We start from the raw sequence: 16,141 nt of genomic DNA on the forward strand, positions 1-16,141 counted from the left end.
AGTTCAAACTTGAAGACACGCAGATGCGAACTCTTCCTCGTGGTCTCTTGAATAAGTGCTTTATTCTCCTTATTCAAGATCAAAGTGCTTCAACCGGTGGAACACAATCTCTCATTGTTGAGCACAGAGTGACATGCGTGGCAGATAACGCCTGAAGCTACCTAGACACGCTGCTCCAGCCACCCTCACCGAGACAGGAGTCCAACAACCTCCATGTGACCCCCTGCAGTATAGCCAGGTTTTAGGCTAGATCTGAAGTCATCGTTTGAAGTCCCACTAATCCCTGAGAACGTAACAACCAACATGGCTGGGGGTCACCATGGCAAAGGACAAAATGGGACTATCATAAATGTGGGGAAACGTGACTGGTACTCTCCGATGCATCCGCACTGCTTGCGTCTAATGGCACATCATCTGAGGCAGCTGGTCAATTGCCTCCATAGGAATGAGCTTCCAGCTCCACAGAGCCTATACTGCAAGCAATTCTATTCTCAAAACACCCCTAGAAAACAAAGATCTATTAAGTGTTTAGATGCGACCTTAGATCTCTGCAACCCAGGCATGCCCTCACCCTCCATCTTACCAGCATCGATGTCCCACAGCACTTTAACCCTCTAGAGACAAAATTAACTACCTCATTATTGTTGGCGGGCGAAATGTTTCCAAATAGCACATATTGCTAACTATCAACACCCAAGATACATTACACACTCTCCGGCTGGATTGGGATCAGACCTGGACCAATCAGGCGATGCAGACTGGCAAGATGCTCTCATGGCTCCGAGAGAGATGGCCAATTCAGCTATATTCTGCCCTATTCAGTTTAAATATCTGCATTGAGTTTATTTCACGAGGCAATATTTATGACATATCTACAGAGACTACTCTCCTACTTGCCTTAGGTGTGAGATAGAAGTGGGTGATTTTTACCCTACTGTATGGAATTGTGACGTCATTGAGGCATTCTAGGTGGCAGCTGAAAACACTTTGGCAGAGACACGTGGCAGACACATTACACTCCCACCAAAGGCAGCATTACTAACTCTTCTGGATGACATTGGTTCCCATGGGTATGAGAACGCATTCTTGGAGCTAGGCCTTGTCTTAATGAAGTGAGATTGTACAAACCTGGAGGATGCCCGAAGCCCCAAGCTTCAACAAAGGGAAAGCTGGCTTGGACCAATGTAGGCTAATAGAGCTGCTGATTTATATAGCTGTGGGATTCCCCCAAAGCACTCTAAAATATGGGGGGTAGGGGAACTGGGCACAATACTGTGGGTTTGAATGAAGTGAAGAGACCTCAGCAGAAGACCAAGACCGAGAGAAGTGAAGCCACTATTGTTTAAAATATTATCGAGGCTTCACATTTATCTTTTCTAGGTTAGTGAAGAAAGAAAAGTTCTCACAAAACGGTCTTTCCTTTTCCTCATTTACAGGAATCCACAAGATCTTCTCCACGCTCGTCTCTTGTCCCACCAGCAGAGCGCAACCTCGGAAAACAACCAGATAAGTGTTAATAATGAGAAAGACAATCAATGAAAAACTCCTAGAGTTTCTGTCTTCTTTTCGAATTTCTTCTTTCTATACTCAATTTTCCTAGAAATAAGTAATGTTTTTCTACGTGACACGTTTCCTGAAAATTCTTCCTGCCTAGTCCCTTTTATAATTACATATTTCCTTCTCTATACTTCTGCTGCCTATTTTTTTGCTCTTTTTTTTCCCCAAGTTTGTCTTTTGCAATTGCTCTAATCTCCCTTAATTTTTATTCTGTGACTTTCTCTTCCTGACGTCAGTTCTAGGCACTATTCCTTAGAAAGATACAATCTAAGACTTGGCGGGAACACGGGAAAGCATTGTGCACCTTATTTAATTACTTTCCCTTTCTTGTGCCTAGTAATGTAAGGATTGTGCCTGTTCCAGCAAGGGATAGCCGGGCTCTAGACTCAGATGCTAGTCTACCATTCTCCCCGTGAGGATTTCGTAGGATGTGGGATGGTAGAAGAGTAACGGCTGGTATCTGGGCAAAGTGGTGGGGGGAAATGGGGACGGGCAACAAAATAAAAATAAATAACATACCTGCATCCATGTTCCGATCTGACTCAGTGCACTGCAGTTACAGGCTCCCAGAATCCCCTGTGGCCAATCCGGACGCTGCATGAAAGCAGTGCTGGGATTGGCCTGAGCACTGTGGAATTTCACTCTCAGGTAGACTGAGAGCCTGCATGTGCCCGCTCTCTCCAACCCAACAATGCATATGGTTTAGCCAGCCTGGGACGGCTGGTCAAATTGTCATGCACACTGATTACAGTGCCAAACACTCCTCCACTAGCCTGTCGTATTCAGGCACCGCCCCCAAGGCTCGGCTCTAACAGCCTAAGTAAAACTATAATAATCAAGCATTTATTATTGTTTTATTAATCATTTTTTGGGCTGTTGGCTGGTGGTGGGGGGACGCCCCTCCCCTCTTAGCAGAGAAGCCTCCAAGGTGGTAAAGCAACCTTCCGGATCAGTCCACAACTGATCCGGTGAAAGAGGGTTGCAGGGATAAGGCACTGTGGGAGAGACACAACACACAAGCAAGGACACAGCGCAGGAGAATCCCTCTGCACGCCCGGAGTGGATTGCATTGGAATGAGTGATTTCAGTACCAAGGCTGCAGGCCTTGCAATAACAAGTGCCACAATGACAATCAGTACATATGAAAAACACACATGAATGCAAACACGACAAAGGAAGACAGTTTGCACTCACCAGGAACTTCAGAGGAGCTTGTAATAACGGGCCCAGAAGCACCAGGGGGACTGTCGGGCAAAGCAGCTGCAGCGATGCAACCATATGACCAAGGATCACGAAGTGCAGGATTATAAAAAAAGGAGAGGCAGTAAGGAAACAAGAGACTAGGAGAAACATGAAACATGGAGCGAACAAAACAACAAATGTGGACGGTACACAGTACTAAGATGAACTAAGCATTATAGGGAGTCACACAAGTTCCTGATTAACCCTTTCTTTATGTTTTCATCAAGATATTCATTAAGTGGTTTTCCTTGATAGTTAAAGGATCCTTCCATAAGCCAGGAACCAGATACATGTGGCAATCATACACCATAGAGGGTGCAAGGAGTCAGCATTGAGGTTCATTAAAGCCATCAGCAAAGTCTTGACACACCTCTGGCATGGCAGATAGCGATAGATGCTCCTGTTGCAATGCCAGGCACGCGAGATATTGCTTATTCTAAAAACCTCCTCTCGGAAAGCACTCTTCTTGACAGAGTTTGGATGAAACTTTAGTTAGATGAGTTTTTCAATCAACAGAGGAATTATGGATTTGCTACTAGTACAACGGAAAAAAACAGGGCATCAATCAAATTGCAAGTAAATCATTCCACCTGCCTTTGAGAAGGGGCCATTAAATCGGAAGTGGCTTGTGAGATATTCCAGGGATAGTTGGGAAAGCCTTAACCCCTGGAGATAAGTTCTGTGACGCTGTTGTTCTGTTCAGTTATTTCTCCCATCTTCTGAAATGTACAGTCCATAAAACAACCAGATGCTCTACAGTTCAATTATAGCCAAAAGAGTGCATGGCTCATTAGGAGTTGTAAGTTTAACTGGGAAATAATATTTGTGGTCTTGAAGGTGCAAAACGTTTGACACAGAAAGGCCTGTCCTGCGTTTTTGAGTCAAGGACAGGCCAAGGCGGGTAGTTTTCCTGCACCCAGGGACAGCTTCATAGAAAATGCACCTCTTTACCACAATAGATGTATAGACATGCTTTAGGTTGGTGATTTTTTAAATTTGGTTAAAGGTTTTTTCAAATTCTGAACCTGTATAAGTTCCTCTGGTTTTCCTTCTGTTAATGGGAACATTTCTATTTCTTTGAGAGGCGGTGGACGAACCCACCCTCTTAATTTATTCTTCAAATGTCATTTCTGGACTTCAATCTGAAGCATTACTTCTAAAGGGCTTCAGTCAAGGTAGGTCAATTTACCACTAGTGACAACGCATTTTTCTGTTCTTCCCGCAAGCCATTGTAGGGCGTGTCTGTGTTCGGTCCACTCTACCTCCTTCTTTACTTGCAAGAACTTGCTAACATATGAAATGATATCTCGAGGGCCATGCTTCAATGTGAGCAGATTATGATGAGTGTGTTTTCTGGAAAACCAGCGGAGAACTATTGAAGAAAGTCTAATGCCATAATAATGGGCTATCTCCATTACTTAATGGTGTGGCGCAGGCTAGAACATCTTGGGCCAAGTGAGAGAGGATGAACCTGATCTTAGACCGATCTGTTTGGAACAGACAAGGTAGAGTTTGAGAATGTAGTCTGCACCGAGCAGAAAATATTGTAATTTATGAGGATTCCCTGAAATTATCTCTGGAAATGCCTAAATTGTGAGTGAGGCCTGTTAATGGAAGTGAACCATGCCTGGAATTTGAATCCACTGTGTATTCTCTAGTAACCACAACAGGACTTTCAACCCCCCCACAGATAGGTTCGTTGCTAAGAGATTAATCTTGTTTAACAAAAAAGTTTGCTCTTGAAAAGCTACCTCCAATCCACTCTTCATCCTATTAATAGCTTGTGCCATGGCCTGAAGTGGGATAACATCTGAATTCGTTCCAGAAAGTGGGCCTGGTAAACTATCAAGAATGTGCCCAATCCTCAGTGGGAGAGTAAGGGTCTGGACTCAAGACGGTAATCCATCAAACTCGGTGTAAGGACTTCTGAGAGATGGGATGGTACAGCAACCTCCTGGATCAGTTAGCGAGAGGCTAATAGGGCTAAAGAAAGGCGAGAGACACACACCATGCCAGTGAGGACATGTCACATACTAACGGCCCTATAATAACAAGTAGAACAGTGACAATCAGGATATACGAGTAACACACATACGCTTATGAAGTAAGGGCAAGCTGTCTGCACTAACCAGGTCCTTCAGAGGAGGTGCCAAATGACAAAGCACCAGGAAATACCCGGAAGACAATCAGGCAAAGCAGCTGTAACGATGTAGCCAAATCAACCAAGGACCATAAAACTCAGGATGCTAACAAAGGAAGAGGGGAGGAGGTAAAGGAACAAGAGAACAGGGGAAACACACACCTTGGAGATAACGAAACAACATACATGGCAAGCACACAATACGGTGATGAACCAAACAAGAGCGAGGTTCATGAAACAAACAGAAAATTGCCGGTGCTATCTTGCTAGATCGTAGCCCTTTAATAGTAATCAGGAGGTGCTGTGCTTCCGCTCCTGGCACAGACCTGGAACTGTCTATTTTTGACCCTCTGTGCATTTGAGTGGGCCAGCCATCAAGAACAGGTACTCCACAATCTCCAATCCTGCCTTGTCCATCAGGCACCTCTTAGACAGAATCAACATTCTTGCACTTATATCTCTTTCCCTGCGTGTTCCTTGATGGAATCCTGCCAAGAAAGTAGAAGATAAAAATAGTATGGAGGCAGAAATACACAGTCAACCCTTTCAGGCTATCAGGCCATTCCATGCCCATTTCCACCCACCTCTGTTTTGCCTGTCGTGTTCTATGTCACACACCTGAGTTATTTATGATCTATCCTTTGGGGGATGATGGGTGCCACCTCTCCTCACTCCACGAGTCTTCTCTCTCCTCCTCTGTGGCAGAATTTGGACTACTTTGTCAACCACACTCTTCTCCGCGACAGGAATCCAAGTCGCCTCCTTGGGTTCTGGAAAGTACACTTCTGAATCCATTTCTGGACTACGCTGCTTTACGGCTCACAGCAGAGCCTTAGAGAGGCCCCACCTCAGCACGTGCCTTCATGGTAAGTAATACATCATGTGGTGCATTGCGTCCCATGTAGGAACTGGGGGTGCTATACCAGGGGGGGCACAGCATGTGCTCCCCAAGCACCTCCAGAACCATAGGAATTTTGTTGCCTCACAGCCACCCTTTTCATGGTGCGCTGACCACCATGGAAAGGGTGCTGGTGAGGCAACTCAGAAAATGCTCTGCACTGCTGGCTGCGGCACCGCCAGCATATTCCTGCTCTTGAAAGACCGCTCGCCCAGCGGGATCCTTGATCCCGGCAGTGTGAGCGGTCTCGTGGCGGTCCGACCGAAGCAGCTGTAATACTGTGGTAAGTCCCACAGTGTGGCGGTGGTTGCCGAACTCATAATCAGGCCCTTAGTCTTTCTTCTTTCTCTATTGGGCACTCAGGACCTGTTGATGAGGCGTGTTTCTCCCAAAGGCAAGTGTACTCTGTGGCAGGGACCTTCCTACCCATCAACCCTGCAGACCTTGGAATCGATGTGGGAGTATGGCATTGCAGTATGTTATGTGATTGTCTAAATCACTGGTAGTATATTACAATCACCCATACCAATATTTAAAAAAAAAAAGTCGTAAAAAACTAAAGGTAATCATTAAAGCGTTGATGAGAATTATGGGAAGTTGACGAGAGAAAAGCATAGCAACTTTCCATCTCTCTACAATCTGAAAACCAACTAACTTTATCTGTTCTCATCCAGCTCCCCTCTCATGAACCGAGCTGTTGCTCACTCTGCCCCGACGTCTGGCAACACTTCACTCATAGTGCATTTTGTCATTTGGAGAGAACGCTGCTTTTGTTGTGTTCTGCATCGGGGACAGTGGCTCACACACGCCTTGTATTTGTACTGTTTGATACACACAAGCGCCCACTCCGCCTCCTCCCCAATATGAAACAGGCATTTTACTGTGCTTGCAGAAACTCCAGGCCTCAGCAGTGGACGCTTATTTATGGCAACTCCTTCACAGGGAGAATATTAAGTGGCCCCAGCAAACAGCCATTTGTTCTAAATTCTGAGGAAGAAAGCAAATGTCTTAACTTGAAAAACACACAGCAGCATGAGCTCACACCTCCCACTCTCGCGGGCTGCGTTTGTTTTGAATCATTTAGGCTGCATTTATCCCGCTCAACAGTGAAAAACAGAAACAACTGACGTTTATTGTATCCTGTAATGCCTCTAAACATGTTGACGTAGGCAACTGAGTGGGCTGCCAGCTATAATGGCGGTAAAGCATTCTGTATGTCATTGTCCATTCAACAGTCCCATGGGAGATGGGTACAGGGTTCTACTACCCTGAGGATTCACATCTTAAACTAATAGCTCTTGGGGCAGAACAGAGATGGGCAACATGCACCGGTAAAGCTAACAGATCAGGACTGCATTTTCACTCCTGAATAAAATGATTTACAAAAGCCTGTTCCTTCCCATGGGTTATAGGCCGGTACTGCTCTAAACTGATTAAAACGTGACCCTCCCCCGCCCAAAACTCATCCAAATACCTCGACCCAATACTTCCTTACTTGCAGCTTCTATCGCCCCAAATTCAACTAAGTGACTTCAGGTTCAACGTTTGACCAGTTAAGCCGCCTAAATAAATGAAGGTTCGTGCAATCAGGTAATTTTTATCATTCATGTTCACCCTTTACGCCAGAACCCCCCTCCTCCTCCTACCATCCCCTGTCATTGCGATCCCCAGGGCCTCCACCCTGCTCCCCTTTCCGCCTTGAGTTCTGTCGTGTGTCCGTCCGTTGGTTGTTCTCTTGGTGCAGTGTCTTCGCTCTGTTCTTGTTTTGGCATCTCTTCTTCCTTTACTTTTAGTTCTCTGAAGTGGGAGCTGTTCCGTGTGATGTGATATCTGCCTACTGATGCCGTGATCATGGGTCCCTTGACTTCAGTCACTCTCAGGGGTTCCTTTGCAAATGCGCTGTCTGATTTTTTTATTTGTCTCTGTCTTACTAGCACGGTGTCTCCTTCTTTGATTGTTGTTCCTGTCGCGTGTCTTCTCTGGTCTGCGTACGCCTTCATTTTCGCCTTCTGTTCCTTGTCTCTTGTCGCGATGTCCTGGTGTTCTGCTTGCTCTGCCTCCTCAAGTTGTGGCAGTCTTGTTCTGCTTGAGCGCCCTAGTACATATTCTGCAGGGCATTTTCCCGTGGAATTGTGAGGTGTGTTGCAATAGTCCCTTAGTACCTGACAGAGGGCCTGGCCATTTGATATTTGCATCAGTTTTGCTCTTTGTATCGCCTTCTTTATTGTCCCCATGAACCGTTCTGCCATTCCGTTTGCCTGTGGCCATAGCGGCGTTATTCTGCGGTGATTTATTCCTAGGTATACCATGAACTTCTTGAATTCCTCGCCGGAAAATGGTGGCCCATTGTCTGTCTTTAATGTCTGGGGTGAGCCCCACGCGGCGAACACATCATCCAGTATGGGCAGCGTAGCATTGGCTGACGTCGATGCTACTGGTCTCACTATTGGGAATCTTGAATATTCATCTATGACCACCAACAGGTAGCTTCCTGTTTCCAAAGGCCCATAGAAGTCTGCTGCCAGTTCTGTCCACACCGCTTTCGGTAGTGGAGACATTTGCAGTGGTTCAGGCTTTGATGATGGTCCTGTTATTTGGCAGATGTGGCAGTGCATCACCATTTCTTCCACCATGTTGTCTAGCCCCGGAAACCACACCTTTTCCCGCAGCATCTTCTTCGTTGCTACAATTCCTCTGTGTGATTCGTGTGCCAGCTCTACTGTCCTTTTTCTCAGTGTTTTGGGCATCACTATCCGTGTGCCTCTCAGCATTATTCCGTTTCCGCATTCCGATAGTTCTTCATTTACCCTTTTGAACGCCAATAGTTCTTCTTTGTCTACCCCTTTTTCTACATTGCTGCTGCCGTTCACATGTCTCCATCTTTGCTGCTTGGTGATCTTCATCGATTCCTGCATCGTGCGATCTCGTCTTGTTTCCTTTTGCAGTTCTTCCAATGTGATTGTCGTAGGGGTACTGAGTCTCAGTGCAAAGTTAAGGTATTCTTCTGCCATCGTTGTTGCCTGTGAGGCCTGTGGCAGAGGGTGTCGCGACACATAGTCAGCTGGATTGTGTTCTTTTCCTGGTTTGTGAACAATCTTGAAGTTGTAGTCCATTAACCTGATTCCCCATCGTTCTATCCTGGGCGGTATTTTTGCATTGGGATTTCCATAAATTGTCGTGAGTGCCTGGTGGTCTGTGATTATTGTGAATGGTTTCCCATAGACGAACATGTGATAGTGTTCGCAGGCCCACACCACTGCCAGGCTTTCTTTTTCCGGTTGCGAATATCCTTTTTCAACCTCTGACAAGCTCTTGCTTCCATATGCCACTATTTGTCTTGGTGAGTCCCTTCCTTGTTGATGCTGCGCCAGTATCGCTCCTAGTCCCACTGGGCTGGCGTCTACCGTTAATTTAGTGCACAGTCTTGGGTCGAAATAGGCCAGATGATCCACTGCTGTTACTGCTTGTCTAATCTCTTCGAATGCTTTGCTGCATTCGGTGGTCCACAGGAAGCTTTGCCCTTGTTTTGTTAATTCTCTCAGTGGTGCACTTACAGTGGCAAAATCTCTGATGTATCTTGCACAGTAGCTCGCTAGGCCAAGGAATGACCTTACTTCCGCTACATCCGTTGGTTGTTTTGCCTTTTCCAGTGTTTCCACCTTGCTGTGATCCGGCCTCATTCCTTTTCTGGAGAAGATGTGGCCGAAGAAAACCAGTTCATTCCTCCCTAGTTCGCATTTCTCTTCATTAAGTGTCAAACCAGACTGCTCCAGGTGTGAGCATACTTCTCGTAGAGCTTTGTCATGCTCTTCATCTGATTTGCCGAATACTAAAATGTCATCACTGTAATTCAGACTGTTCTTTATTGGCCTTATTATCTGTCTTATCGTTTCTTGAAATATCTCTGCCGCTGAGGAAATTCCAAAACTCAGACGTTTGTACCTGAACAGACCTAGATGGGTGGAGAACGTTGTGATGTATCGAGACTGAGGATCCAGTTTTAGTTGGTGGTATCCTTTACATAGGTCCAACTTGGAAAAACGCCTTGTGCCTGTGAGACAGCTGATCATGTCATCCAGATGTGGTCCGGGATGTCGTTCACGTTTAATGGCTTTGTTTGGTATCCTCATATCCACACATATCCTTATCTTTGAGCTGTCTTTCTTTGGAACAGCCACAATTGGCGATACCCACGGCGTTGGTCCTTCCGCTGGTTCTATTATGTCCTGTTGTAGGAGCGCTTCTATCTCTTCTGCTACCTGTGGTTGCAGATGTATTGGCACTCTTCTGTGGTGCTGTGCAACTGGCCTCACTGTCTCGTCAATGTGTAGCGTTATTTGTCGGTCTCTTAGCTTTCCCAGCCCCCTTAGTAACTTGGGGTATTCTTTCAGAATGTTGTTCTTTTCTGACATGTTGTATGTCATTGCCATCAGGCCCATCACTTGTGCCGTGACGTTGCTCAGTAAGCATGGCGCCGGGATGTCTCCTTTCAGTACATGTATCTCTTCCGTTGTTCTTTGGTCTTTGTATGTCAGCTCTTCTTTGAATTTTCCCATGTTAGTTACTGGTCTTTTGGCTCCCCACGTGAATACTCTTACTCGAGATGGTTTTAGAATTGGCTTGACTTCCATCTTGTTGTACTCCGAGACGCACATGATGTTGCACGTTGCACCGCTGTCCAGTACAAATTCTGCTTCGTGTGGTCCGACCTTGATGTTCACTGACTCCGTTTTCTTTATCTTTTTCTTGTCTATCAGGCATATTCTTTCTTCATCATCTTCCTCCTCTGTTTCTGACTCTGCTGTCATGAGGTACAGCCGTTCCGTTTTTTCTTCTACCTCTTCTTCCCCAGATTCTACTGATGAGCTTCTTGTCCCTGTTTCTACATGTCTGATGTGCCTGTTGGTCGGCATTCGTGCTCTTCCCGACCTTCCTCGGTCGCTTCTGAACTGTCTCCCTCGGCACACACTGGCATAGTGGTCTCTTCCGTTGCACTTTCTGCAGGTCTGGCCGAAAGACGGGCATGTGCCTCTGTGTGGGAACTCTAGTCCGCACCTGTGGCAAGTTCCTTCTGTTTGTTTTTTTGTCATTTGGTCATTTTTCTCTTTTCTCCAGCTGCCTGAGCGGTTGTCCGTCATTCGCTGAATCTGTTCTGTTCCTCGTCCTTTGCCACGTTCCATTTCGCTTGCATGTGCCGTTGCTCGTGCTTCAGCCCTCCCTAATGCCAGAATGTTTTCTAGTGATATTGGTTCTTTTAGGATCATTGTGCGAAACGCGATGTCACGACAGCCTTCAATGATGCGCAATCTTATTGCCTGTTCATTGTCAAATTGGTCAAAAGCGCAATGAGTCACTAGTTTCCGCAATCTTGTTGCGAAGTCATCCAGAGACTCTTCTGCTTGTTGGAATGCAATCATGAAGGTGTAGCGTTCAAAGTCAACGTTTCTCTGTGGATCAAATTTATCCGTCAAACACTTCTTTAGTTGGTCGTAGGTGGCAATCTCTTCTTTCGGCAGCGTTACCATTAGGTCCTCCACTTCATCTCCCACTAGGTTTACAAATAGACCTCTCATCTTTTCCTTTGTGACATCCGTGGCCTCCGTATAATTTTCAAATCGCCTTATCCACTTTTCCCATCTAATGCCCGTTTGTGGTTCCGAAAGGCTGAATGGTAGCGGTCTTCTATATTGTGCGCTTGGTTTCGGGTCTGCCATCTCTTCTTTTATTTCTTCTTTTGTTGTTGTTGTCTACCTTTTTCTTTACTTCTCAGGTATCTCTTGTCTCTTTCTACCTTTTTCTCTTTCCTTTGCTTCCAGGCCTTTTTATTATCTCATGTCCTGACTTTGCCTGTGCTTATTGTGTCTTTTTCTTGTGTCTTTCTACCTTTTTCGCTTTCTTTTACTTCCAGGCCTTTTTATTGTCTCATGTCCTGCCTTTGCCTGTGCTTATTGTGTCTTTTCTTGACACAATCTCCCTTTTCCAGCTCTTTTCGGCATTTCCTGACCTCAAAATGGCCGCCCGATTTTCTTGTCCGCTGATTGGCTCCCGTGCCTGACTTCAAAATGGCCGCCGAGACTCTCGCGAGGTTTTGCAGCCAATCGCGCTATCGCCTGACTTCAAAATGGCCGCCCGCGCGATGCTGCTTCTCCATTGGCTCTCGCGCCGGACCTCAAAATGGCCGCCGAGACTCTCGCGTGAGCTCGGGCCAGTCTTTAAACTTCGCGCTATTCTTTGCACGGCGCTTACCGGAGGAGTCTGTTCTTCACTCGTCTTTGTTGGGGTGGGCTCCCACGTCGCTCTACTCCTTTTGGTGGCACTTTGGGCAGTCTTCCTCTTCTCCTGGCACACTGCGATCCAGGGTGGGCTCCTGGTGTAAAATCGCCGATTCCGTCGATGAGCACGCAGATGGGTGCGTCGCCTTCGTCGCCAGATGTCGTGTTCCCTGACCAAGGAGACACAGGACGCGGTAGGGATTATCACGATGTCTTTATTTGCTCATTGCTTATGCTCGTTACACGCTGTTCGTCACTCGCTGCCCCCGACCTCTTGCTCCGAGGTCCTGCTCCTGAGTGACCCCTGATCCCCTCCCTACACCGGATGTGGTGTCCGGTGTCCCTGTCCCCCACCCTGTGCCTCAGGGTCCTAGTGCCATTCTCAAGGCACGACAAGTTCCATCGTCACCACTGGAAGCAGGACAACCAGAGTCAGTATCTTCTGTCCCCTTTCATGCTGTGACAATGTCTTTTCTGGCTTTTACCCCCAGGTTGGATGCGACCCTGGGGCCTCCTGATGATCCTTCGGTGAGCCTCCACAGTGCCCGAAGAGGTTCTTCCCTGTTGTCCTCGGAAGTCATTCTGCTCCTCCGTGGCATGAAGGTCCTTTAAACCCAAGTTTCCTATCCTCTTCCAAGGGATGCACGCGGGAGAAAGAGAGACACTTAAGGTGGGAGAATCCCGCCCCCGGTCTCAGACAATACAAAGATGCAGCAGGGCGTCCCTCAGAGACCATCTGTGATCCTTGACACTATCTCCTAAAAGGCCTTCGTTTCCTCAGAGGGCAGAGAGCTTTACTTATACTACCAACACTGTGCGCATATAACCAAAGACACATGGGTACTCTCAAGAAACCCAGTGCTCTACAGCTGCATCAATATCCAGCATCCAGGCTCCCCTGCCCTAGTCAGAACTCCAACAACATTTGCAGGAGGTAAACAGGTTTTGAGAACTGTTGATCTAGTCCAGCCCCCAGATTGGGGAGGGGGAAGGCAAAAATACTACTGCCAGTTACATGAAAAAAGGGAGAGGGGCAAGGAGATGGGGCTCTGGCTCTTTCCGGATCTTTGCTTTCTAAACTGTTTCCTTCCCAGACAGAAGTAAAAAATCTGGTCTTTGGCTGTACGACTGGAAACTGTACTGAGCAATGACTATGTGCTCAGTGCATCTTCAGGATGCCTACTTTCGTCTGACCTTCTATCCATATCGCCATGTCTCCTCAGCTGAGGAGATACTGCACAATTTGGGCGAAATGGGCTTCTTAACTTCTGGGACAAATTATGGCAGCTAATTGACTGCTAGGGCAACCACTGCTAGATGGACATTATCTTGTATCACTATTGTTACAGCCTACCAGGAGTCCTAAATCTGGTGTTTCAGTGCATCACGGCTGAGGCTGTATAAGTGGAATGCTCCAGGCATGTGCTTATCAGGGAGGGATGCCGGCAGCTGTGTGAGGTCCTCAAATTATGCTCTAGGTAGGACTTCCTCCTGGAATGAAACTACGTATGGCCAGGAACGTCTGTGAAAACTCATTGATAGGGCTTAAGGTGTCCGATTATGCTTTTTTTCCCTTCTCGCATACTGGTACTTAAATACTATACCATCTACCCACGCTTTGAAATGGAATGTGCTAGGATATTCTAGTAGGCTAAAGTTACTTTTTATAAAGACCCTGTTACTGTTAGTGCATGAGCTCCCATTGTCAACAGCCCCCTGCTGACCACTCTACAATCGATCAAAATTGAAGCAAACTGGAGAGGGTGCACATATGTACAAGGACGGGGACATACTATGCACAATCTGAACAGGTTTATGCTTCTGGCATGCAAAGTTATAGAAACAGTTTCCAATCCCACCACTAGATGGCAGGGATAGCCACAGTTTGGTATTTGGAAAAAGCCCACAGACTAAGACAACCGAGTCACTATAAATAACTTTTTATTTTTCTATAGCACTAGTATCTTTCATAGTTTCGTAAACTCTGTTAAATATTCAAATAGGGCAGAATCATTGGTAAATATAGTTAAAACATACATGATAATGCATAATTTTTCAAGGCCCTGCACAATCAGTTACTTTACTTCCAGTAATTCCGCTTCTGGTAGAGACTATACCTAACCACTATTTCCTCACCTAGTGAATTTTCCTAGGCGCCAGTCTAGACCAGGAAGATGTACAAAGCAACTGCATGCCGGTAGGTAGCGTTTTGCGGCTCCATGGCAGGTCTATCCTGCCCAGATATGACGTCTGGGCCATTATATATGCGCCAACTGTACGCGTGGATATCAGTTTCATTTTGATCTGCACTGTGGGACATCGCACCAATAGAAATCAGAGTTTGCCATTGTGCAGATCTCTAGAATGGAACCTTTTCAATGGACTGTAGGAGTCTTTCCCACAGGACGAGGAGGATAGTTGGTCGGTGAGGAATCTGTGGTTACATACAGTCTCTACCAGAAAAGGCATTACTGAAGGTAAGACACTTTTTCTGCTAGAGACTTTTAAACGCCCTGGCCTTGTGAATAGTTGCCGCAGCAGTACCTCCCCAGGTAGGGGGTCTGTGGAATGTTTAGGCTAGGAAATTCTGCAGGACAAAAGCAAGGAAATTATCCATCCTGCCTGCCTGACTGTCCATTTAATAGTGCTCCATGAATGTGTGGAGTGACACCCATGTAGCAGCCTGGCAGATGTCCAAGGCTAGCACACTGCAAACCAGCAGCCCTTGCTCTGATGGAATGAGCGTACAAGTCTTTTGGGGGCTGCTTCTTGTTTAGCCACAGCAGACATTTATGCATAAGACAATCCATTGGGAGACAGTTCTTTTTTAATACTTTCCCCTTTTTGGCTCCAAATGTGGTGCACATTAAGTTGGTGGGACCCGAATTAAGGTCCGACTGCAACATTACAAAAGGTGTTGCAGCAACATGTGAATCAGCCGCTTTACAAACGCATCACAACAGATGATTTGAAAAGGGATGGCAGAGTGGGAAGCCATAGAAAGCTCAAAAGATAACCCTTAACTGTTCCCACAGCAAGGACTTGCTAGGCTAGAGAGAGAAAAAATAATACAATTCTACACAACTTTGCCTGTAAAGGCGGAATGTCATGGAAGGAATACCTGACCACAATTCTGCATATTCAATTTTAGTGAAAAGATGCATGGCTGCCAGGATGACACCAAATACTTCAGGAGGAAGTTTAAAGCCAGTCAACTGTTGCAAACAATCTCCACACACGGAGGTGTAGGCTGTTCAGGCTTGAGTTCTGGACACAGCCCTCCTGCTGCGATAGGTCGTCCTCCTGAAGGGGCAGCCGAATAGGAGGACATATGCTCATGGCCAGAAGTTTCAGATTCCACTCTCATCGCCCAGTCTGTAGCCACTAGGATGACTTAGGACTGGCCTCTCTTGATTTTTTCAATACTCTGAACAGGAGTAGTCAAATGCTTTATTCGGTATGCAGTGCACAACCATATAAGCAATTACAAGTACACATGTTAAAAATCATCACAAATGCATGGATATTAATAATATTGCCATGTTAAAAATAGAAAAAATGAAAAAACAAATCGTCTATCTCTTGGAGCTTAAACTGGATCTTATCACTATAAAAGTCTAAAATAATTCTGATTTCAGATAAATTGCAAGAATGACAGATATTCTTGACAAGGAACAACATGTGCAAATAGTGCAATAAAGTGCTTTGGTCTAGGCTCATCAATGTGCAAATTTCGGGTTTGGATACCTCCAGGAGGTGCAAATTAAAAGTCTAAAACAATTTAAAACTCAAATAAGTTGCAGGAGTGGCAGAACGTCATGTGCAAATAAAGCAATACAGTGGTTTGGTCTGAGCTCAGCAATATGCAAATTACGCTTTTAAATACCTTCAAGAGGTACAAGTTACACAAATATCATCATTTTTGCCCCGCATGTTGTAAATTCTGTGGTATGTATGTTTCTCTGGTTGCTTTCTTTATTATCCGAATAAAGTGCATTAAAAGTTTCCTACTGCAACATATAACCTAAAAGA

The sequence above is a fragment of the Lissotriton helveticus genome, chromosome 1_2, assembly GCF_964261635.1.
Source record: "Lissotriton helveticus chromosome 1_2, aLisHel1.1, whole genome shotgun sequence".
Lineage (NCBI taxonomy): Eukaryota > Metazoa > Chordata > Amphibia > Caudata > Salamandridae > Lissotriton > Lissotriton helveticus.